Source organism: Mobula hypostoma, chromosome 4 (genome assembly GCF_963921235.1).
Source record: "Mobula hypostoma chromosome 4, sMobHyp1.1, whole genome shotgun sequence".
NCBI lineage: Eukaryota > Metazoa > Chordata > Chondrichthyes > Myliobatiformes > Myliobatidae > Mobula > Mobula hypostoma.
This window is the reverse complement of record NC_086100.1, coordinates 13,688,335-13,714,607: the sequence shown is the minus strand read 5'-3', so window position 1 is coordinate 13,714,607 and position 26,273 is coordinate 13,688,335.

Here is a 26,273-nt window from a genome sequence, read left to right as displayed (position 1 = left end):
ACACTCCGTGGCCACTTTATTAGGTTCACCTGTACATGTGCTCATGAATGCAAATATCTGGTCAGGCAACCGTGTGGCAGCAACTCAATGCATAAAAGCATGCAGACATGGTCAAAGAGGTTCAGATGTTGCTCAGACCAAACATCAGAATGGGGCAGAAATGTGACTGTGGAATGATGGTTGGTGCCATACAGGGCGGTTTGAATATCTCAGAAACCGCTGATCTTCTGGGGTTTTCACACACAACACTCTCTAGAGTTTACAGAGAACGGTGTGAAAAACAAAAAAAAAGCATCCAGTGAGAGGCAGTACTGTGAATGAAAATGCCTTGCTAATGAGAGACGTCAGAGGAGAATGGCCAGACTGGTTCAAATTGGCCAGAAGGCGACAGAAACTCAATTAACAGCGTCTTACAACAGTGACGTGCATAAGAGTAGCTCTGAGCACACAACACGTTGAACCTTGAAATGGATATGCTAAGCAGCAGATGACCACAACCTTACACTCAGTGGCCACTGTATTTGTGACACCTAATAAACTAGCTACTGAGCATAGAATGAGTGGCCACCACTGCTTTCAGAAGGCAGCAACGGCCACTACCAGAGGATGTCCATTTAAGGCGAGTGGAGAAAAGTTTAGCAGAGATGTGAGAGGTAGTTTTTTTTTACAAAGAGAGTGGTGGGTGTCTAGAACACCCTAGAGGTGCTGGGGCTGATACAATTGGGACATTCAAGATACTTAGATAGACACATGGATGCAGGAAAAATAGAAAGTCATGGATTATGTAGGAGGTATGAGCTAAATTGATTGTGGAGATGGTTTGTATAGGTTGGCGCAACTTCGGGGGCTGAAAGGCCTAGACACTAGAACTACTGTATTGTCCTATTCTATGCCCTATGTTCGATATAACTACTTTCAGATCCTGCAAAGTCACACTGACATACTTGATGGATAGAGCCACTTCCTCACAAATCTGCAGACTCAGTTTCAATCCTGACCTCAGATGCTGTCTGTGAGGAGTTTGCACATTCTTCCTGCTTCTACATGAGTTTCTTCAGGCTTGGAGCAGACTTGATGGAGCAAATGGCCTAATTCTGCTCTTATATCTTATGGTCTGTTCACTGGGTAACAGAACCTAGGAGCTCTTTACCTGAGGGAAAGTAGAAGGGCATTAAGACCATAAGATCACACAACACAGGAGCAGCATTAGGCAGTTTGGCCCTTCGAGTCTGCTTCACCATTCTTTCATGGGCAATTTATTATCACTCTCAACTTCATTTTCCTTCTTTCAGCCCTCAACCTTTGACACCCTTCCTCATCAAGAGAGTAGCAACCTCCACATTAAATGTACCCAATGACTTGGCCTCCAAACCTACATGACTTGGATTTCCACAACCCTATCTGTGCAGAATCTGAAACAAAATCATGCTCATTATAACTGACGTGAGCTTGTTTATGGAAACCATGCTGACTTTGGCCTTTTTTAATCATGAGCTTCCAACTATCCTGAAACCTCATCCTTAAGAATGGACCCCAATACCTTCCCGACCACTGAAGTCAGGCTACCGGCCTATAATTTCCTGTCTTTTGTCTCGCTCCCTTCCTAAAGAGCAAGTGGCACTTGCAATTTTTCTGTCCTCTGTAACCATTCCCGAATCTAGTGATTCTTGAATGATTACCACAATCCCTTCAACTACCTCTTTCATAACCACGGGCTGAAGTCCATCTAGTCCAGGTGATTTATCTACTTGCAGACTTTTCAGCTTCCCAAGCTCCTTCCCCTCAGTAATAGCTCAATCCTGATATCCTACTGGTGTGCCTCACAGCACAGAGATGAAGGGCCAAAAAGCCTCTCTCCTTACTGTGTTACTCTATGACAACTGCTGCCCACATTTTGAGGAGAGAATAAGAAAAAGGTAAACAATAACTTTACAGATAAACACAAACACGAGGAATTCTGCAGATGCTGGAAATTCAAGCCACACACATCAAAGTTGCTGGTGAACGCAGCAGGCAAGACAGCATCTCTAGGAAGAGGTGCAGTCGACGTTTCGTGCTGAGACCCTTCGTCAGAAAGGTTCTTGGCCCGAAACGTCGACTGTACCTCTTCCTAGAGATGCTGCCTGGCCTGCTGCATTCACCAGCAACTTTGATGTGTCTTTACAGATAAAGCCTGCTGGAGAGGTGATGCCTACAACCCATCCAAACAGCCTCACCCTTTCATCTCGATCACAGCTGATCTGAACTCCTCGTTCACCTGCCTTAATTCTGCAAACATGTCTGCTCCTGCCCAGTTTACAGTAAATCTCTACTCTAGCAGTTTCACTGGACTGTCAACATCAACAGACTCATATAGATATTACTGGATCCACAATCCCTTCTGTGCAGAATCAGGTTTATTATCACTGACATTAGTTGTGAAGTTTATTGTCTTGTGGCAGCAGTACAGTGTAAGACATTTTAAAAAATGCTATCGGTTACAATAAAAAATAAAAAACAATAAATAGTGCAAAAGAGGAATAGTGAGGCAGTGTTCACAGGTTCGTGGACCGTTTCGAGATCTGATGGTGGAGGAAGAAACTGTCTGTAAAACGTTGAGCGTGTGTCTTCATGCTCCTGTACCTCCTCCTCATTGGTAGTGATGAGAAGTGGGCACACCCCGGATGGCGAGAGTCCTTAATAATAGATATCTTCCTGAGGCATCCGTTTTTGATATCTCTCCAGCAGGCTTTATTTGTAAAGATATTATTTACCCTTTTCTTATTCTCTTATCAAAATGTGGGCAGCAGTGGTCAGAGTCAGGGAGAGTGACACAGCAAGGGAACAGGCCTTTTGGGCCTTCACATCTATGCTGGCCATCAACCAATAATTTATTCTAACCCTGTATTCAACACAATTCATTCTCCCCACAGTTTCATAGAGTCCATGAGATTCTAGCTCTTTCTTGACATATTTGGGGTAATTTGCAGTGACCATCTACAAGCCTGCGTGTTTTTGGAATGTGGGGGATACCAGGGACAGGATCGAACCTGGGTCTCTGGCACTGTGAGGCTGTCTCTGCTACCTGTGTCTCTAGTCAGTACTTGTTTTCTTGGTTTGCCCAGTGACAAGACTATCAAACCTTTTGCTTCGTATGTTCACTCCTGATCCGTGTGAGTGTGTGTGTGTGTGTGTGTGTGTGTGTGTGTGTGTGTGTGTGTGTGTATGTGTTTGTGTGTGTGTGTGTGTGTGTGTGTGTGTGTGTGTGGAATGTGTGTGTACGTATGTGTGTGTGTGTGAGTGTGAGTGTGTGTGTGTGTGTGTGTGTGTGTGTGTGTGTGGAATGTGTGTGTACGTATGTGTGTGTGTGTGAGTGTGAGTGTGTGTGTGTGTGTGTGTGTGTGTGTGTGTGTGTGTGTGTGTGTATGTATGTATGTGTGTGTGGAATGTGTGTGTGTATGTATGTGTGTGGAATGTGTGTGTACGTGTGTGTACGTGTGTGTGTGTGTGTGTGTGTGTGTGTGTGTGTGTGTGTGGAGTTTGCCCTGTAACTGTGTGACTTCTCTGGTTTCTTCCCACATCCCGAAAGCATGTAGGTTAAAGTTCAAAGTTCAATCACAAAGTAAATTTATTATCAAAGTACGTTTGTGTCACCATATACAACCCTGAGATTCATTTTTTGTGGGTATTCAAAGGACTACAAAGAAATACAACTGAAAAACTACCACAAAATCCAACAAACAATCTATGTGCAAAAAAAGAGAAACTGCAAATACAAATAAACAAATAATAATAATAAAATGCGGAGGAACTCAGCAAGTCAGGTGCATATATGGAAATGAATAAAATCAATGTTTCAAAGCCAGGTGGGTGGGGTGAGAGAAGGGGAATGAAGTAAGAAGCTAGGAGGTGGTAGGTGGAAAAGGCAATGAAGTAAAGAAGAAGGAATCCGATAGGAAAGGACAGTGAAGCATTGGAGAAAATGAAGGGGGGGGGTCATCAGGGGGAGGTGATAGGCAGGTGAGGAGAAGAGATAAGAAGCTAGAGCAGGGAATAGAAGAAGAGAGAAGGGGAAGAGCTAAAAATTACCAGGAGGCTACCTAGACGGAATGTGAAATGTTGCTCCTCCACCTCTTCATGGCCTCTTCATGGCAGAAGAGGAAGTCATGGACTGACATGTCAAAACAGAAATGAGAATAGGAATTAAAATGTTCAGCCATCAGGAAATCCTGCTCATTATGAATGAAACAAAGGTGTTGACAAAGCAGTTTCCCAGTCTACGTCAGGTCTCACCAATGTAGAAGAGGCTGCATCTGGAGCACCAAATACAGTAGACGACCCCAACAGATTCACAGGTGAAGTGTTGCCCCACTTGGAAGGACTGTTTGGGGCCCTGAATGGAGGTGAGGGAGGCGGTCAATGGGCAGGTGTCGGATTTCTGACACTTGCATGTATACGTGCTAGGAGGGAGATTAGTGCTGAGGGACGAGGGAGATTAGTGCTGATGGACAAGGGAAGCACGAAGGGAGGAATCTCGGTGAAAAGCATGGCAGTAAAGATGTGTTTGGTGGTAGGATCTAATTGAAGATGGTGGAAGTTGCGGAGAAATATACGTTGGATATGGCAGGTGAGGCCAATTATTTTAATTCCTATCCCAATTCCCATTCCAGCATGTCAGTCCATGGCCTCTTCTTCTACACTGATGAAGTCACTCTCAGGGTGGAGGTGCAACACCATGTTGTAACTGAACAAAGCCACGAGAAACAGGTATCTTATTGAGACACTCTTGTAAGAAGAGGCCTGCTCGGCCCAATATTACATGATGTTTTATATGCTAAACATCAAAAGTAATAGCAGGGCAATTCTATCGTTACAATGTATCTTCACTGCTTCCTTTGAACTGCATTTAGGTTTCAAAGACCTCCTTATTTGCACCCACACTCCAGACACCAAAATGAATGTTAATCAGGATTGTCTAGTGTGTAATCAACTTCAGTCTACAGCTTCAGGAATACTACTGTTCAGGGCTGTATTTCAAATTTAATTCACGATCCACATTCAGGTCTGACGATTGGTTGGTGGTAAGATTAATATTTACTATATACCCTAACTCCAGAATACACTCCAACTCACCTCATATTCTATCTATGAATTATTATGTACACCTGTACACGTGCTGGTTAATAACTAATCAGCCAATCAAGTGGCAGCAACTCAGAGTGTAAAAGCATGCAGACATGGTCAAGAGGTTCAGTTGTTGTTCAGACTAAACACCAGAATTGTGATCTAAGTGACCTTGACCATGGAATGATTGTTGGTGCCATATGTGGTGGTTTGAGTATCTCAGAAACTGTTGATTACCTGTCAAGTACAACAGTCTCTAGAGTTCAGAGAATGGTGCAAAGAAAACCCAACAACATAACCATCCAGTGAATGGCATCTTTGTGGGCGCGAACACCTTGTTAATGAGAGAGGTCAGTGGAGAATTGCTAGGCTGCTTCAAGCTGACAGTAATTCAATTAATCATGTGTTACAACCGTGGTGTGCAGAAGAGCATCTCTGAACACACAAAACATCAAACCTTGATGAGGATGGGCTACAGCAATAGCAGACCATGAATATACACTGAGTAGCCACTTTATTAGGTTCAGGAGATACCTAATAAAATGGCCACGGAGTGTATGTCAGTGACAATAAGCCTAAATCTGATTGTCTGTGATGGTCGGCAAGGACTCAATGGGCCGAAGGGCCTGTTTCCATGCATCATGGCTTCAGGACTCTCATTCTCCATATAACTCACACTGCAAGCAAATCATTCAAAGTCCAGCTCTATGATGCTGGATCCTACACAGATCCACTCCACAATAATAACTGGGTTTTGCATCACAACTCACATTAATCACTCCCTGAGCACCAGTTCATCGTGAATAGAAAACATCTTAACAATCATTAGCGCAGTGAAGCAGGGTAGTTGGAATTGATCCACTATGCCATTCATTCACCACTGTTTGGCATATGTCCATTGGTATAGCTGCCACCCTGATTGTCGTGCGCTGTGAAAGAGCCGCTAATGGCCAAGTGGACTTTTTCTGTGCTGCGTCACCACCTATTACAATGGGCGTTAAGAGGTAAAGATCACATCACCGGCTAGAATGTGCATAAACAGGGTGGGGTTCAGCTGCAGATGAAGAGCATTTGATGGCTCTGAACCTGTACTCACTGGAAGTCAGAGGAATCAGGGGTGACCTCATTGACACCTATCGAATTTCGAAAGGCTTCGATATATTGGATGTGGAGAGGATGTTTCCTATGGTGAAGGAGTCTAAGATCCGAGGACACAGCCTCAGAATAGGAGGGCGTCTTTTAGAATGGAGATTGTGAGAAATTTCTTTCGACAGAGAGTGGCGAATCTGTGGAATTTGTTGCCACAGGCAGCTGTGGAGGCCAAGTAATTGGGATGCCAAGTCATTGGGAGGCCAAGGCAGAGGTTGATAGATTCTTGATTAGTCGGGGCCTAAGGGTATACGGGGAGAAGGCAGGAGAATGGAACTGAGTGGGAAAATGGAGGAACCATGATGAAAGGGTGGAGCAGATTCAATATGCCAAATGGCCTAATTCTGCTCCTATATCTTACGGTCTTGTGGTCTAATATCAGACCGAAGGGATTGGAAGTAGGGGGGCAGATGGTGAGAAGGTATTCATTTAACAGTAATTGCATTTGTGGCAATCTTTGCGACTCTCCCAAGCGCACAATTTACAGGGAAAGCTATAATTAATTATTCTTGTTATGATAGACTTGGATTGGTGGGGGAGGGGAGTGAGGGGGGCGTGGCAAGGGATAAATGTGATTAGCCCCCCATGTAGTTACATTGCTGAAGAAAGAAAGTGAGTACACGTGCAGAGTATGTCGATGAGGCAGTGCAGAGAAAATGCAAGGGAGATGTGATGTGTGGTGCTGTGCTCCTACAAGCAGCCTGAATACTGATATCTCTCCAAGCACTGGCTCATCTGAAGAGGAATTTATGCAGATTAGTGGACTGGGAAAACACTTTGAGATTTCAGATTCTTTATGTGAATGAAAACCTCGTTGCCTTGAATTAACCAGACAGAAATTCTCACATAAATGGATTCTACCTTAAGACTTAAATCCATTGGAGCAGAATTAGGCCATTCGGCCCATCAAGTCTGCTCCACCATTCCATCATGGATGATTTATTATCCTTCTCAACCCCATTCGCCTGCCTTCGCCCCCTAACGTTTGATATCCTGACTAATTAAGAACCTATCAACCTCTGCTTTAAATATACCCAATGACTTGGCCTCTCAAGGTCCAACCCTCAAAGTTGTGAGAGGTGGAAATGGGTAAGGCTCGCCAACAGAGCTCTGGTGAGGCTGTATGGGCCAAACTCCTGCACTGCGGATACAGTGGATTACAGACACATTGATGAACTCCAACCACCCCACCAACTTTGGATGATGGAGATGGGAGGTCATCAATGGCCTATGCTCCACTGGGGCTAAGTGTTGAAGATGAAAAGGAAAGACTTGGCCTTCACAATCTTCTCTGGCAATTAATTTCACAGATTCACCACCCTCCGGCACAGGAAATTCCTCCTCATCTCTGCTCTAAATGAATGTTCCTCTAGTCTGAGTCTCTGCCCTCTGGTCCTAGACTCTCCCACTAGAAGAAACATCCTCTCCACATCCATATTATCGAGGCCTTTCAATATCTGTGATATAGGACCAATTGGGAAAATGAAGGCGATCTAGAACCAGTGTAGATACTAACAGGAATGCATAGAAGGTCTGCCCTATGTACAGAATCAGAATCAGGTTTATTATCACTGAGATATGTTGTGATATTTGTTGTTTTGTGGTATCAGTGCAGTGGAAGACGTAAAAAATTCCTCAAGTTGCAATAGGAAATAATAAATAAATAAATAAATAAGTAGCTAGATAGATAGATAGATAGTGTGAAAAAGGAGCTATTATAAAGGGGTATAATTGACTAAAGAAGGGGAGGATGAACAGCCATACATCTTGGTGCATATTGATTCAAAGATTCAAAGTACGTATGCAGAATACAACCCTGAGATTCGTCTGCCCACAGACAGCCACAAAACAAAGAAACACCTTGGAACCCGTTCAAACACAAGTGAGAAACACAAACCATAAAACATCAGGCTACAGAGTCATTGAAACAATCTCAGAATGCTTGGTTTCGTTAGTTATTGACACTAATAACAGAGGTAGGAAAAGGGGGGAGGTCTGGAAAAGAGAATTTAGCGAGTTAGGCTGAAAGCTGAAATGCGGGACCTCAAGGGTAGTAATCTCTGGATTGCTGCCTGTGCAATCCAGCGGGTGAGAATAGGATGATTTGACTGAGGAACTGGGGCAGGGGGCAGACCTTCAGGACTGCCAAAGGGTTTCGGTCCAAAGCGTCCATAGATGCTGCCTGGCCTGTTGAGTTCCTCCAGCATTTTGTGTGCGTTGCTCCAATCGTGAATCTATCAACTTGCGCCTTAAATATACATAAAGACTTGGCTCTTCAGCTGCCTGTGGCAAAGAATTCCACAGATTCGCTTCCCTCTAGTGAAAGATATTCCTCCTCATCTCCATTCTTAAAGAGCAGTGTCCTCTGGTCTTAGACTCTCCCACCATAAGAAACATTCTCTCCTCATCCACTCTACCAATGCCTTCCACCATTCAATAGGTTTCAATGACGTCACCCCTCATTCTTCTGAACTATAGCGAATACAGGCCCAGAGCCATCACATGCTCTTCAATCCTGGAATCATTTTCGTGAACTTCCACTGAACCCTCTCCAGTTTTAACACATCCTATATAAGATAAGGGGTGCTAACCTGCTCACAGTACTCCAAGTGTGGCCTCACCAGTGCCTTATAAAATCTCAACATTACACTCTTGCTTTTGTCTTCTAGTCCTCTTGAGAAGAATGCAAACATTGCATTTGCCTTCCTCACCACAGACTCGACCTGCAAATTAACCTTTAGGAAATGCTGCACTATGACGCACAAGTCCCTTTGCACTACAGTTGTTTTGTATTTTCTCCATTTAGAAAATAATCAAGCCTTTCATTTCTTCTACCAAAGTGCATGACTATACAGTGTATTCCATCTGCCATTTCTTTGCCCATTCTCCTAATCTAAGTCCTCCTATAGCCTCTCTACTTCCTCAAACAACCTGCTCTTCCACCTATCTTCATATCTCCTCCAAATTTTGCAACAAAGCCATCAATTCCATCATCCAAATCATTGACATATAACATAATAAGAATCAGTTCATCACAGACCACTGTGGAACACAATTAGTCACCGGCAGCCAGTTAGAAAAGGCTCCCTCATTGCTCCCTACCAATCTGCAATTGCTTTCTCAATGTTAAAATCTTTCCTGTAATACCATTGGCTCATAACTTGTTAAGCAGTCTCATGCGCGGCATCTTGTCAAAGGCCTTCTGAAAATCCAAATACACAACATCAACCGATTCTCCTTTATCTACCCTGTTTGTTATTTCTTTAAAGAATTATAACAGATTTGTCAGGAAAGATTTTCCCTTGAGGAATTCATGTTGGCTATGGCCTATTTTATCATGTGCCTCCAAGTACCCTGAGACCTCAGCCTTAATAATTGTCTCCAACATCTTCCCAACCACTGAGTTCAGAGCAACTGGGCTATATTTTCCTTTCATCTTCCTCTATCCCTTCCTGAAGAGTGGAGTGAATTTGCAATTTTCCAGTCTTCCAGAACCATTCCAGAATCTAGTGATTCTTGAAAGATCATTTCTAAAGCCTTCATGATCCCTTCAGCCACTTGAAGCGTAGTTGGAAATTGGCAGGAATTATGTTTTGGGTAACACTAAGTTAGAATCCAAATCAGGTTGACTATCACCGCATGTGTTGTGAAACTTGTTAACTTAGCAGCAGCAGTTCAATGCAATACATAATATAGAAGAAGAAGACACTACTCCTTAAAGATGTCCTGGGTACCTTGTAGGCTAATACCCAAGATGGAGCCGACTAAGTTTACGTCCGTCGCAGCTTCTTTCGGTCCTGTACATTAGCACCCCCCTCCCGATACCAGACAGTGATGCAGCCTGTCAGAATGTTCTCCCCAATACATCTATAGAAGTTTTTGAGTGTATTTATTGACATACCATATCTCTTCAAAATCCTAATGAAGTATAGTCGCTGTCTTGCCTTCTTTATAACTGCATTGATACATTGAGACCAGGTTAGATCCTCAGAGACCTTGACACCCAGGAACTTGAAACTGTTTACTCTCTCCACTGCTGATCCCTCTATGAGGATTGGTATGTTTTCCTTCATCTTGACCTGGACCCACTGTAATTTCCCTATCGCCATGAGAGACAATGAGATGGCATCTGCTGTGGATCCGTTGGTCCCATAGACAAATTGGAGCAGATCCAAGTTGCCACTCAGACAGGAGCTGATATGTTTCAACACCAGCCCCTCAGAACACTTCACTGAGGATGTAAGTGCCACTGGGCGATGGTCACTGAGGCAAGTTACTGTGCTCTTCTTGGGCAAAGAACAGCAGATGCCATCTCATTGTCTCTTCACACAACCCTGGAACATCTGGACAGGAAAGAGATGTGTACATCAGGATGCTCTCCATCAATTACAGCTCAGCATTTAATACCATCATACCCTCAAAATTAATTAATCACTAAACTCCATGGCCTGGGCCTCAATACCCCTTGTACAAATGGATCCTGGGATTTCCTCTCTCGCAAACCCCAGTCAGTACAGATTGGCAGAAATATCTCCTCCACGTTCTCCATCAGTACAGGGGCACCACAGGGATGTGTGCTTAGCCTCCTGTTCTACTTTCACTGCACCTGAGACTGTGTGGCTAATTACAGCTCCAACACCATATTCAAGTCTGCTGATAACACCACTGTTGTAAGCCGTGTCAAAGGTGGTGATGAATCAGCATACAGGAAGGAGACTGAAAATTTGTCTGAGTGGTGTCAAAATAACAACCTCTTACTCAATGTCGGCAAGACTATGGAACTAATCATAGACTTCAGGAGAGGGAAACCAGAGGTCCATGAGGTAATACTCATTGAGGATCAGAGGGGAAAGAGTCTGTAACTTTAAATTTCTGCATGTCACTATCTCAGAGGACCTGTACTGAACCAACACTATAAATGTAATTGCAAAGAAAGCACAACAGCGTCTCTATGGAAAATCCTACAAAAGTTAGTGGATTCAACCTAGGTCATCATGGTAAGGCCCTCCGAAACATTGAGCACATCTACATGGAACACAGTCGTAGGAAAGCCGCATGCATTATCGGCGATCCCCACCACATCGATTTCTCTGACTTACAGTAATTTCTCCCCCTTCCCCCTTCTTTTTCCATTCCCTATTCTTCCCCTTCTTCCTCTCAATCAGCTTCTTCCTCTGTTTCATCTCATCTCTGAATGGACAAAGACCTCAGGAATTCTACTTTGCTATTTTTGCTCTCTTTTTCGCACTACATATTTATTATTGCAATTTTACGTATTTTATGTGTTGCATTATACTATCTCCGTAAAACAACAAATCTCACAACATAAGTCAATAATAATAAATTTGATTCTGATTCTGAAGTTCATGTAAACTACAGCACTCACATTACCTCCTTGAACATTTATTACTTTTTCAGAAATAATAATTAAATCAGTGCAGATATTTTTCCGAGTTTAAATTGATCTCATAGAGTCATTGAGTCAGAGAAATACAGCACAAAAGCAGACCCTTCGGCCCATCTAGCCCATGTTGAAACAATTTAAACTGCCTACTCCCATTGACCTGCACCGGGGACATAGCCTTCCATACCCCTACCATCCATGTACTTATGGAAATATCTTTTAAACGTTGAAATTGAGCTCCCACGCACCACTTGTGCTGGCAGCTCATTCCACATTTTTATGACTCTCTGAGTGAAGAAGTTTCCCCTCATCCTCCCCTTGAATTTTTCACCTTTCACCCTTAACCCATGATCTGGTTGTAGTTCCATCCAACCTTAGTGGGAAAAGCCCACCTGCATTTACCCTATCTATACCTCTTATAATTTTGTATACATCTATCAAATCTCCTCTCAATCTTCTAAATTCTAAGGAGTAAGGTCCTAAACGGCAATATCCTTGTAATCTCCTTGTAATCGGCAACATTCTTGTAAATTTTCTTTGTACTCTTTCAACCTTGTTTACGTCTTTCCTGTAGGTAGGTGACCAAAACTGTACACAATGCATAGATTTATGAAGGCCAATGTGCCAAAAGCTTTCTTTACGACCCTATCTACCTGTTTCGCCACTTTCAATGAATCATTGCCTGTATTTCTTGATCACTTTGGTCTACCACGCTCCTCAGTGCCCTACCATTAACTGTAGAAGACCTAACCTGCTTGGTCCTACCAAAGTTGCAAAACCTCGCATTTGTCTGCATTAAATTCCATCTGCCATTTTTCAGCCCATTGTTCCAGCTGATGCAGATCCTTCTATGATAGCCTTCCTCGCTGTCCACTATATCGCCAAATTTGATGCCATCTGCAAATTTGCTGATCCAGTTAACCTCATTATAATCCAGATCATTGATATAGATGACAAACAAAAAAGACTCGGCACTGATCCCTGCGGCACACCACTAGTCACAGGACTCTAGTCAGAGAGGCAACCAACTACTACCGGTCTTTGGTTTCTCCCACAAAACCAATGTCTAATCCAATTTACTACCTCATCTAGAATGCTGAGTGACTGAACATTCTTGACCAACCTTCCAGGTGGGACCTTATCAGATGGCTCGCTAAAGTGCATGTCGACAACATCCACTGCCTTGCCTTCATAAACTTTCCTGGCACTTCCTCAAAAAACTCTATAAGATTGGTTAGATATGATCTACCATGCACAACGCCATACTGACTATCCTGAATCAGTCCATGTCTATCCAAATACTTATTTATCTGGTTCCTTAGAATACATTCCAACAACTTTCCCACAACAGATGTCAGACTCACTGGCCTATAATTTTCTGGTTTCTGTCTAAACAGTGGAACAACATTGGCTATCTTCCAATCCTCTGATACCTCTCCTGTCACTAAGGATGACGTAACTATCTCTGCTAGGGCCATGGCAATTTCTGTACTTGCTTTCCATAAGATCCAAGGGAAAATCTTGTCAGGCCCTAGGGACTTATCTAGAAACATAGAAAATAGGTACAGGAGTAGGCCATTCAGCCCTTCGAGCCTGCACCACCATTATGATCACGGCTGATCATCCAACTCAGAACCCTGTACCAGCCTTCCCTCCATACCCCCGGTCCCTTTAGCCACAAGGGCCATATCTAACTCCCTCTTAAATATAGCCAATGAACTGGCCTCAACTGTTTCCTGTGGCAGAGAATTCCACAGATTCACCACTCTCTGTATGAAGAAGTTTTTCCTCATCTCGGTCCTAAAAGGCTTCCCCTTTATCCTCAAACTGTGACCCCTCGTTCTGGACTTCCCCAACATCGGGAACAATCTTCCTGCATCTAGCCTATCAAATCCCTTTAGGATTTTATACGTTTCAATAAGATCCCCCCTCAATCTTCTAAATTCCAACGAATATAAGCCTAGTTCATCCAGTCTTTCATCATATGAAAGTCCTGCCATCCCAGGAGTCAATCTGGTGAACTTTCTTTGTACTCCCTCTATGACAAGGATGTCTACCCTGATTTGCCTCAGGACAGCAAACACTTCCGCCTCTGTAATCTTTACAGAGTCCGTGAAGTTGATGCCACTTTTCCTCAGTTCTAAAGACTCTGTATCAGTCTCCTGAGTAAATACAGATGCAAAAAAAAAATTGCTCCACACATGAATTACCATTTCGGTCTTCCAGAGGACCAATTTTGTCCCTTGCAATCCTTTTGCTTTTGACATATCTGCAGAATCCCTTAGTTTTCTTCTTCACCTTGCCTGCTAGAACAATTTCATGCCCCTTTTCTTTAGCCCTTTTGATTTCTTTCTTAAATGTTCACTTCCATTTCTCATTCTGCTTAAGCACCTCATTTGTTTCTACCTGCCCATACCTGCTATGCACCTCCACTTTTCTCTTCATCAGGGCCTCAATATCTCTTGAAAACCAAGGTTCGCTACACTTGTTATCTTTATCTTTTATTCTGACAGGGACATACAAGCTTTGTACTCTCAAAACCTTACTTTTGAAAGCCTCCCACTTCCCAGATACACCTTTATCAGAATACAGCCTGTCCCATCCACACTTGCCAGATCATTTCTGATACCATCAAAACTGGCCTTTCTCTAATTTAGAATCTCAACCAGACCTATCTCTTTGCATATTTACTTTGGCACTAATGGCATTATGGTCACTGGATACAAAATGTTCCTCTACACAAACATCCGTCCCCTGCCCTGTCTCATTGCCTAACAGCTGATCCACTATCACATGGTCTCTCATTGGGATATCTACCAACTGATGAAGGAAATTTTCCTGAACATATTAGACAAACTCTATCCCATCGAGTCCTTTTATAGTATGGGATTCCCAGTCAAAATATGAAAAGTTAAAGTCACCTATTATAAAAACCTTATATTTTACTGCAATATTCTGCATTCTCTTAACAAATTTGTTCCTTTAAATCTCTAGGACTGTTGGGTGGTCTGTAAATTTGCCCCATTAACGTGGTCATTCCTTTCTTATTTCTCAGTTCCACACATAGTTTCAGTTTCTCAGTTTTATCTCTCAGATTCTTCAAATACTTTTCTATCATTAATATTAGACTTAGTACTCTATAATTACCCGGCTTATTCAGATTCAGTATTATTTATCACACACACATTGAAACATACAATGAAATGTGCTGTTTGCATTATGAAACAACATGCCCAAGGATACGCTGGGGCACCCCAACAATGGGCTTAGACACGCTACCTTTTCAGTTAATCTTTTTTTTACAGTGATAATGACTAAGTAATCAATGTTAACCAAGATACCTGTAATGAGGAGTCTTGCTGAAGGACCTCCACCCAAAACATTGATGGTCCTTTTCTCTAAGCAGATGCTGCCTGACCCACTGAGTTCCTCTCGCATTTTGTTTTTTTTTTGCTCCAAGATTCAATATCTGCCATCTTTGGTGTCTACATGTGGTGGTTTCCCTGCTGATCTGCAAAGAGACACTACGTAACTCCCTATCACATGAAGGGAATGAGGCAAATTCAGTGAGTTGGGCAGGCACAAGAGAGAAGAAGAGAGTCAAGTTATCGGCAGGCACTGGAAATCTGAACTCAGAACAGAAAACGGCGGAAATGCCCAGCGAATCAGACAGCAATTGCAAACAATGAAACAGAGTTCACGTTCCAGGTTGACGAGCTGCTGAGTTTTCCCGGCATTTTCTGTCTTTACTTCAGATCTGCGGCATCTGTAATTTTTTCAGGTGATAGAATATATTGGTTTTAGGGTTATAGAACATTTAAGCACAGAAACAGGCTCTTTGGCCCATCTAGACCATGCTGAACACTTAATCTGCCTAGTCTCATCAGCCTGCTCCTGGACCATCGCCCTCCATACCCCTCTCATCCATGTACCTATCCAAACTTCTTGCAGGTGTCTGAGTGAAGAAGATCCCCCTCCTGTTCTCCTTAATCCTTTTACCTTTAACTTGTGACCTCTAGTTCTAGTCTCTCCCAACCTCAATGGAAAAAGCCTGCTTGCATTTACCCTATCTATACCCCTCTTAATCTTGTTTACCTTTATCACCCTCCCCTCATTCTCCTACACTCTAGGGAAAAATGCCTAACTGATTCAATCTTACCCTAAACTCAGGACCTCAAGATTTGGCAATATCCTTGTAAATTTTCTCTGCACTTTTACTAACATCTTTCTTGTAGGCAGGTGATCAAAACTGCACACAATACTCCAAATAAAACTCCAATTTTCCTTTCCTGGGATGAAGAAAAATGAGAAAATATTAAATCAGAAGATTAACATGCGGGACCTAGCAATTGGTTCCTGTTCTGCAAACTCTACAGGTTGTTTGATTTTATGGTCCCACTTCAGAGAGTAGACCATTTCTGTGAAAAGCAGCATGCCTCTATGTCCAGCGCTGGGACGGATGATCTGCTTCCTGCCCTGGGCTCTCTGGTGCAAAGTAGTGATCTAAATGTGTTGTGGTGTGGAAAATCAGAGTCAGAGGAGTCAAACGTTTCCCAGGGACTGCTTTCGTCACCAGGGGCTGCGTGTTGTGGATATTGGGGACTCGTGCGGCCTAGTGGTACACTGCACCCCTCAGCAGCTGGGCATATGAACATAGGGTCAGAAAAGGAAATGGTTAATTCAAGCATTTGAGACATACGGATACACACACACACACACACACACACACACAGATACCCATACACACACAGATACACACATAGATACACACGCATACAGATATATACACTCAGACACACCTATAGATACACACAGATACACATACACACCCGTGGGGAGATACACACACACACACACACACACACACACACACAGTTGTGCGCTCAACATACAGTACCTATAAAAATTATTCATCCCCTTGGGAGTTTTCATGTTCTATTGTTTTACAACATTGAATCACAGTCGACTTCTCTAACTTCCGCTAATGCCCCACCTCCCCCTCGTACCCCATCCGTTATTTATTTTTATACACACATTCTTTCTCTCACTCTCCTGTTTCTCCCCCTGTCCCTCTGACTATACCCCTTGCCCATCCTCTGGTTCCACCCACCCCCCCCTTGTCTCTCTCCCCGGACCTCCTGTCCCATGATCCTCTCATTTCCCCTTTGCCAATCACCTGTCCAGCTCTTGGCTCCATCCCTCCCCCTCCTGTCTTCTCCTATCATTTTGGATCTCCCCTCCCTCTCCCACTTTCAAATCTCTTACTAGCTCTTCCTTCAGTTAGTCCTGACCAAGGGTCTCGGGCTGAAACGTCGACTGTCCCTCTTCCTAGAGATGCTGCCTGGCCTGCTGCGTTCACCAGCAACTTTGATGTGTGTTGCTTGAATTTCCAGCATCTGCAGAATTCCTGTTGTTTACAGTGGATTTAATTTGTTTTTTTTGACACTGATCAACAGAAAAAGACAATTTTGTGTCAAAGTGAAAACAGATCTCTACAAAGTGATCTAAATTAATTACAAATATAAAACACAAAATAATTGCTTGAATAAGTATTCACCCCCTTTAATATGACACACCACATCATCACTGGTGCAGCCAAGTCACATAATTAGAGAAATGTAGATCACCTGTGTGCAGTCAAGGTGTTTCAATTGACTGTAGTGAAAATACAGCTGTATCTGAAATATCCAACTGCTGGTGAGTAATTATCTTAGCAAAAACTACACCATGAAGACAAAAGAACACTCCAAGCAACTGCACGAGAAGGTTACTGAAAAGCACGTCAAGAGATGGATTCAAGAAAATTTCCAAGTCACTGAATATCCCTCGGAGTACAGTTAATCAACAAGAAATGGAAAGAACATAGTACAGCTGTGAATCCACCTAGAGCAGGCCATCCTCAAAAGCTCAGTGACTGTGCAAGAAGGGGACTAGTGAGGGAGGCCACCACAGGGTGCTTCACCAGTCACAGCTTTATGGGAGAGTGGCAAAGAGAAAGCCACTGTTGAAAAAATACTCACATGAAATCTCGGCTAGAGTTTGCCAGAAGGCATGTGGGAGATTCTGAAGTCAACTGGAAGAAGGTTCTGTGGTCCGTTGAAACAAAAATGACCTTTTTGGCCATCAGACCAGACACTATGTTTGGCGTAAGCCAAACACCACACATCATCAAAAACACACCATCCCTACCGTGAAGGATGGTGGTGGCTGCATCATGCTGTGGGGATGCTTCACTGCAGCAGGCCCTGGAAAGCTTGTGAAGGTAGAGGGTAAAATGAATTCAGCAAAATACAGGGAAATCTTGGAGGAAAACATAATGCAGTCTGCAAGAGAACTGTGACTTGGGAGAAGATTTGTTTTCCACCAAGACGATAACCCCAAGCATAAAGCTGAAGCTACACAGGAATGGCTTAAAAACCACAAAGTTTTTATGTTCCTGGAATGGCCAAGTCAGAGTCCAGACCTCAATGCAATTGAGTGTTTGTGGCTGGACTTGAAAAGGTCTGTTCACTCATGATTCCCATGCAATCTGACAGAGCTTGAGCAGTTTTGTAAAGAAGAATGGAGGAAAAATTGCAGTGGCCAGATGGGCAAAGCTGATAGAGACCTATCCATATAACCATATAACAATTACAGCACGGAAACAGGCCATCACGGCACTTCTAGTCCATGCTGAACACTTACTCTCACCTAGTCCCACTGACCTGCACTCAGCCCATAACCCTCCATTCCTTTCCTGTCCATATATCTGTCCAATTTAACTTTAAATGACAACATCGAACCTGCCTCAACCACTTCTGTTGGAAGCTCGTTCCACACAGCTACCACTCTCTGAGTAAAGAAGTTCCCCCTCATGTTACCCCTAAACTTTTGCCCTTTAACTCTGAACTCATATCCTCTTGTTTGAATCTCCCCCACTCTCAATGGAAAAAGCCTATCCACGTCAACTCTATCTATCCCCCTCATAACTTTAAACACCTCTATCAAGTCCCCCCTGAACATAGAAACATAGAAACATAGAAACATAGAAAATAGGTGCAGGAGTAGGCCATTCGGCCCTTCGAGCCTGCACCGCCATTTATTATGATCATGGCTGATCATCCAACTCAGAACCCCGCCCCAGCCTTCCCTCCATACCCCCTGACCCCTGTAGCCACAAGGGCCATATCTAACTCCCTCTTAAACATAGCCAATGAACTGGCCTCAACAGTTTGCTGTGGCAGAGAATTCCACAGATTCACCACTCTCTGTGTGAAGAAGTTTTTCCTAATCTCGGTCCTAAAAGGCTTCCCCTCTATCCTCAAACTGTGACCCCTCGTTCTGGACTTCCCCAACATCGGGAACAATCTTCCTGCATCTAGCCTGTCCAATCCCTTTAGGATCTTATACGTTTCAATCAGATCCCCCCTCAATCTTCTAAATTCCAACGAGTACAAGCCCAGTTCATCCAGTCTTTCTTCATATGAAAGTCCTGCCATCCCAGGAATCAATCTGGTGAACTTTCTTTGTACTCCCTCTATGGCAAAGATGTCTTTCCTCAGATTAGGGGACCAAAACTGCACACAAGAACCTTCTACACTCCAAAGAATAAAGACCCAACTTGTTCAACCTTTCTCTGTAACTTAGGTGATGAAACCCAGGTAACATTCTCGTAAATCTTCTCTGTCCTCTCTCTATTTTGTTGACATCTTTCCTATAATTCGGTGACCAGAACTGTACACAATACTCCAAATTTGGCCTCACCAATGCCTTGTACAATTTCAACATTACATCCCAACTCTGATTAATAAAGGCCAGCATACCAAAAGCTTTCTTCACCACCCTATCCACATGAGATTCCACCTTCAGGGAACTATGGACCATTATTCCTAGATCACTCTGTTCTACTGCATTCTTCAATGCCCTACCATTTACCATATATGTTATGTCCACACAGACTCAAGGCTGTAATTGCTGCCAAAGGTGCATCTACTGAATACTGACTTGAAGGGGGTAAATACTTAGGCAATCAATTATTTTGCGTTGTATATTTGTAATTAATTTAAATCACCTTGTAAAGATCTGTTTTCACTTTGACACGAAAGGGTCATTATCTGTTGATCAGTGTCAATAAAACAAATTAAATCCACTGTGATTCAATGTTGTAAAACAATAAAACATCAAAACCTCTGGGGGAGGTGAATACTTTTTATAGGCTCTGTAAATACACTCATACACAGGTACACACACAAATACAGACATAGAACATTGCAGACAGTACAAGGCCTTAGTCCCATAACATTGTGCTGACAATTTAACCTACACTAAGTTCAATTTAACCCCTTCCTCCTGCATTGCCCTTCATTTTTCTATCATCCATGTACATAACTAAATGTCTCTCATGTATCTGCCTCGACCACCACACCAGTGTAAGGAACTTACCTTTGACACCCCCCTATACTTTCCTCCAATCACCTTAAAATTATGCTTCCTGCTGTTAGCCATACAGATACACACACAAACACACACACACACACACACACTTTTTAACCATGAAATAAATTAAAAGCATAGACGCAATGGGCTGAATGGCCTCCCTCTGTACCTGTCACATAAATAAGAGGTGGAGCAGTCCATGAATTGGGAGTGTGACCAACTACTAACAGAACCACTGAGATCGAGCCCCTGTTCCGCAGGGAGCACTGGGTGTTTCTGTGGGATAGGGGAGGACCTGACCCTTATGAAGCACTTCACCCTGTGCAGACGGTTCGCATGAATGCTGATCTGGCAGATTATTTGAAAAAAGACACATACCAGAAGTCAGTGATTGCATTATCATCTTTCGGAAACCACAAGCAGAGTCATGGGATGTTCACCCTGAAGGCACTTTGCAATCTTTGAAAGAGAGACTGCACACAATAGCCAGCTTGTGTTTAGTATCTAGTTGACACTGAACTATGAATGCATTAAAAAATTTTAAAAATCATCACATATCATTAAATAAACAGCTTTATTCATCACTGGGATAAACTCCATGAGGGTTGAGATAAGCAGAACTATTATGGTAATATACACAAAGACTGAAACTGTGCTAGATATCGCCACACATTGCGATGTGGAAGGGAGATATAAATACCAAATTCTACAAAATCACATCCAACATGCTGTAGGAACTCAGCAGGTCAGGCAGATTCTGTGGAGGGGAATAAACAGTCAAAGTTTCGGGTCGAGGACCTTCACCAGGCCTGAATAGGCATGGGAAAAAGCCAGAATAAGATGGTGGGGAGAGGAGAAGGAGTTCAGCTGGAAGGTGATAGGTGCGGGGGGAAGGGAAGTAGATTTGAAACAGTTAATATATGAGGAGCATTTGATGACTCTGGTCCTGTACCCACCGGAGTTTAAAAGATCTAAGAGGAAGGATCTAATTGAATATTGAAAGGCCGAGATCGAGTGGATGTACAGAAAATGTTTCCTATGGTAGGGAAGTCTGGAATACAAGGATGTTTCTTTAGAACAGACACAAGAAGGAATTTCTTTAGTCAGGGAGGGAATGTCGACTCAGACCACGAGAGGCCTGCGTCAGGCATTTTCATGCCTTACAAGGCGCAGATTGGAAGTCTGTGTGGGGCGCCACTCCTCGCACAGACTAGAGCAATGTGTGATTAAGTGCCTTGCTCAAGGGCACAAACACGTTGCCACAGCTGAGGCTCAAACTAGCAAGCTTGAGGTAACTAGACGAACGCCTTAACCATTTGGCCACGTGCCCAACACTCTTTAGCCAGAGTGCGGAGAATTTGTGAATTTATTGCCACAGGTGGCTGTGGAGGCCAAGTCATTGGGCACATTTACAGCAGAAGTGATAGGTTCTTGATTAGTCAGGGCATCAAACGTTACAGGGAGAAGGCAGGAGAATGGGGCTGAGAGGGATAATAAATCGGCCATGATGGAATGATGAAACAGACTTGACTTCTTATGGTATTATTATTTCTCATGTTTTCTTACAATTCAACTATTCGGCCCATTGTTAATCTGTCAGCTCTCAAGTGTCCCATGCATCCAACCATTTTCCTGTAGTAATTGAGGACAACAAAATAGTTGACGCACTGAAGAAGTATTGTGCATCAGTCTCTACTGTCGAAGACTCTAGCAGCATGGTGGAAGTTCCAGGTGTAAAAGGACATGAAGTGTGTGAAGTTACCATAACTAGTGAGGCATTATTAATGATCTTCAAGAATCAATAGATTTTGGAATGGTTCCACAAGACTGGAAAATTTCAAATGTCACTCTGGTCTTCAAGAAGGGAGAGAGGCAGAAGAAGGGAAACTATAGGCCGGTTAGTCTGACCTCAGTGGCTGGGAAGATGTTGGAGTCGATTATTAAGGATGAGGCCTCAAGGTATTAGAGACACATGATAAAAGAAGCCAGAGTCAGCATGGTTTCCTCAAGAGAAAATCTTGCCTGACAAATCTGTTGGAATTCTTTGAAGAAGTAACAAACAGGATAGACAAAGGAGAAACAGTTGATGTTCTGTACTTGGACTTTCAGAAGGCATTTGACATGGTGCAATATATGAGGCTGCTTAACAAGCCACAAGCCCGTAGTATTACAGTAAAGATTCTAACATTGAGAAAGCAGTGGCTGATTGGTGGGGGTGGGGTGGTGCAAAGAGTGGGAATAAAGGAAGCCTTTTTTGGCTGGCTGCCAATGTTCCACAGGAGTCTGTATTGGAACCATTTCTTATTACGTTCTATGTCAATGATTTGGATGATGGAATTGATGGCTTTGTTGTAAAATTTGTAGACGATATGAAGATAGGTGGAGGGACAGGTAGTTTTGAAGAAGTAAAGTGGCTACAGAAGGACTTAGATTAGGAGAATGGGCAAAGAAATGGCAGATGGAATACGGTATCAGGAAGTGTATGCTCATGCACTTTGGTAGAAGAAATGAAAGAGTTGACTATTTTCTAAATGGAGAGAAAATACAAAAAAAAAAGATGAGGTGCAAAGGGACTTGGGACTCCTTGTGCAGGATTCCCTAAAGGTTAATTTTCAGGTTGAGTCTGTGGTGAGAAAGGCAAATGCAGTGTTAGCATTCATTTCAAGAAGACTAGGGTTCAAAAGAGGTTCACAAAAATGATTCAGAATTCAGAAGAACGATGGGTGACCTCATTGAAATGTATTGAATGGTGAAAGGCCTTGATAGAGTGGATGTGGAAAGGATGCTTCTATGGTAGTAGAGTCTAAGACCAGAGGACACAGCCTCAGAATAGAGCGGCATCCCTTTAGAACAGAGATGAGGTGGAATTTCTTTAGCTAGAGAGTGGTGAATCTGTGGAATTCACCAGCCTAGATGCAGTAGACATTGGATTGGTTCTAGAGGTTCATGAAAATGATTCCAGGAATGTAAGGGTTAACAAAAGAAGAGTGATCAATGGGTCTTGCTTGTACTTGCTAGAGTTTAGAAGAATGAGGAGGGGTCTAATTGAAACCTAGTGTATATTGAAAAGCCTAGATTGAGTAGATGTAGTACACGTCTACTCTATTAATGAAGGTTCTTACAGCAGAGGAGTCTGTGACCAGAGCGCAGAGCCTCAGAATAGAAGAGTGTTCCTTTTGCGCAGAGATGAGGAGGAATTTCTTTAGCTAGTGGGTCTGAACTATGTGGAAATTCATTGCCACTGATGGTTCTGGAAGCCAAGAAATTGGGTGTACTTACAGTGAAGGTTGATTTTTAGGCATCCGTTAGTCTTGCGACACCATGGATCTGTGCCTGGAAAGTCTTCAATCTCCAGGACGCAGGCCTGGGCAAGGTTGTGTGGAAGAGTGAAGGTAGGACCGATTAGAGATAAAGGTGGGAAGATGTGCCTGGAGGCTGTGGAAGTGAGTGAGGTCCTCAATGAATACTTCTCTTCGGTATTCACCAATGAGAGAGAACTTAATGATGGTGAGGGCAATATCAGTGAGGTTGATGCTCTGGAGCATGTTGATATTAAGGGAGAGGAGGTGTTGGAGTTGTTAAAATACATTAGGACGGATCAGTCACCGGGGCCTGAAGGAATATTCCCCAGGCTGCTCCACGAGGCGAGGGAAGAGATTGCTGAGCCTCTGGCTAGAATTTTTATGTCCTGAGGCTTGTGTACCTTCTACCTGATGGCAGTAGTGAGAAAAGAGCATGGGCTGGATGGTGAGGACTTTTAATGATGGATGTTGTTTTGCTACAGCAAAGTTCCATGTAGATGCGCTGAATGTTTACCACGCTCCTGCTCCTTCTGACTTTCATAACCGATCTGAATGGGGCAGTGGAATTCTGTGTTAGTAATTTTGCAGATGATACAAAGGGTGGTGGTGTTGTAGATAGTGTCACAGGTTGTCATATGTTACAACAGGACATTGATAGGATGCAGAGCTCGGCTGAGAATTGGCAGAAGGAATTCAATTCAGAATAGAGTGAGTGATTTGAACTTGAAGGCTGAAGACAACGTTAATGGCAGGATTCTTAGCAGTGTGGGTTTGACATCCAAAGATCCTTCAAAGTTGCTGAGCAAGTTGATAGGGTGATGAAGAAGGCATATGAAGAGTTGGCCTTCGTTAGTTGGGAGACTGAGTTCAAGAACCACAAGGTAATGTTGGAGGTCTGTAAAACCTTGGTTACACCACACTCAGAATATTGTGTTCAGTTCTCGCCGCCTCATTATAGGAAGGATGTGGAAGCATCAGAGAAGGTGCAGGGAAGATTTACCAGGATGCTGTCTGGATTAAAGATCATGTCTTTAGCAGACAGAAAGAGCACCTCAGGCAGAGATTTGTTCTTAGGGTGGAAATGGCTGATACGAGATGGCATGACTTTAAGGTGATTGTAGGAAAGTATTGGGGGGATGTCAGAGGTAGTTTTTTTTAATAACGCACAGGGTGGTAGAAGTGTGGAATGAGCTACTGGGAGAATTGGTAAAGGTAGATACATTAGTGACATACACATACCACTCTGGAAAGTGCTATAGGGCTATTAACAAAAAACTTCACACCAATTTGAAAGTTTCTTCCCATAGGTAGTTAATCTGGTCAACCATTCTAATTATGCATCACACCCCCCCCTCTATCTATTACTTGTAACTGCACTGTATTGTAAACACTTAAAATTGTTTTTTATAATACAGTTTACATTGTAAATACATGCTGGCATTTAGGCACATTATATTCCATATCTGTACCTTTAAATTTATATTTTATAAAATTCTTTATTTGTTGAACATATAGAACATCGAATATTCAATCAGCTCAGTAAGATCTGGATGGCATTCAAGGCTAGGGATGAATAGAAGGACGTGGTTTGCATGGAGTATTCTCTGCCAGCCTAGATAAATACTAGTCAAGTTAAACTGAGTTCATTGTCGTGTGTACACAGTATGGTGAGATAAAGTTACAATGAAAAATTTGCTTGCGGCAACTTCATAGACATGTAGGTACTGATAACCCACAGAACATAACTTACACGAAACTGAATAAAAAGTCAAAAGAAAACATTAATGCAAAAACAATTCATGACAATTCCATGATAGAGCAAGAGCTGGCCAGTCGTGCTTTGTTGCCAAGGTAAGAGTTAGTGCGGTGCAGGTCTGTTCAAGAACTTGACGGTTGCAGATAAGTAGCTGTTCCTGAACCCGCTGGTGTGGGTGTCAGTTGTGACACACCGCTGGACTAAAGTGATGAGAGGAAATAAAAAAGAAAGAGGAAGTATTTTATGTAGATTAAGCAGTATTGGTATGTACCCCTTTAAGAGATGTTGCATGTGATCAATGTCTTCTTGTCACTGCTCGGGATTGGTCCCACCCCAGAGGAAATGCCATCAGCCAGCTCTGTTTCTGAATGAGTTGTGCCATTAGGAACAGAGGTCGACCAATCAACCCTTTGAGTGTCTGATCATGGCTTATTCAGAAAAAATCTTTTATTTTATTAAGAGTAGAGTGCAGAACAGGCCTGCAGGCCCAACGAGTCACACCGGCCATCAACCCTCCAATTTAACACTAGCCAATTTACAATGCCCAATGAATCTATTAAACGGTACGTCTTTGGAATATGGGAGGAAACCGGAGCACCCAGAGGAAACTCACGCAGTTCATGGGGAGGCTGTACAAATTCCCTACGGACAGCTGCAGAAACCAACTACAAACTCCCACACCTGGGCTGCAATAGCATCACGCTAAACACTACCCTATCATGGCTACCCCAGTCTCTCATCTTCTAACAAACAACCAGGCTTTCATTTAGTAACAAAATAAGCCCTTTCACATGTCGGATAGCCCTAGCATCATATGCATCATCGCCTTTGAAATGTACCGTTTTATTATTTAGAGGTAAAGCTTAATGAACCTTCTCTGCCCACGTGACCAATTAAACTTTGGAATGTGGGAAGGAACCAGAACTTCCAGAGAAAACCCATGCAGTCATGGGGAGAACATGCAAACTCCTCATAGACAGTGACTGGAATTGGACCTGGGTTGTTGACACTGTAAAGTGTTCCAGAACCACTAATACAATACAAAAGAAATTATATCTCCATTGTACAGGTCAAAAAATGAGGAAAAAATCTCAAATGAGAATGGGTTGAGAGATTACTGAAAAAACATACACATCAACTGCCC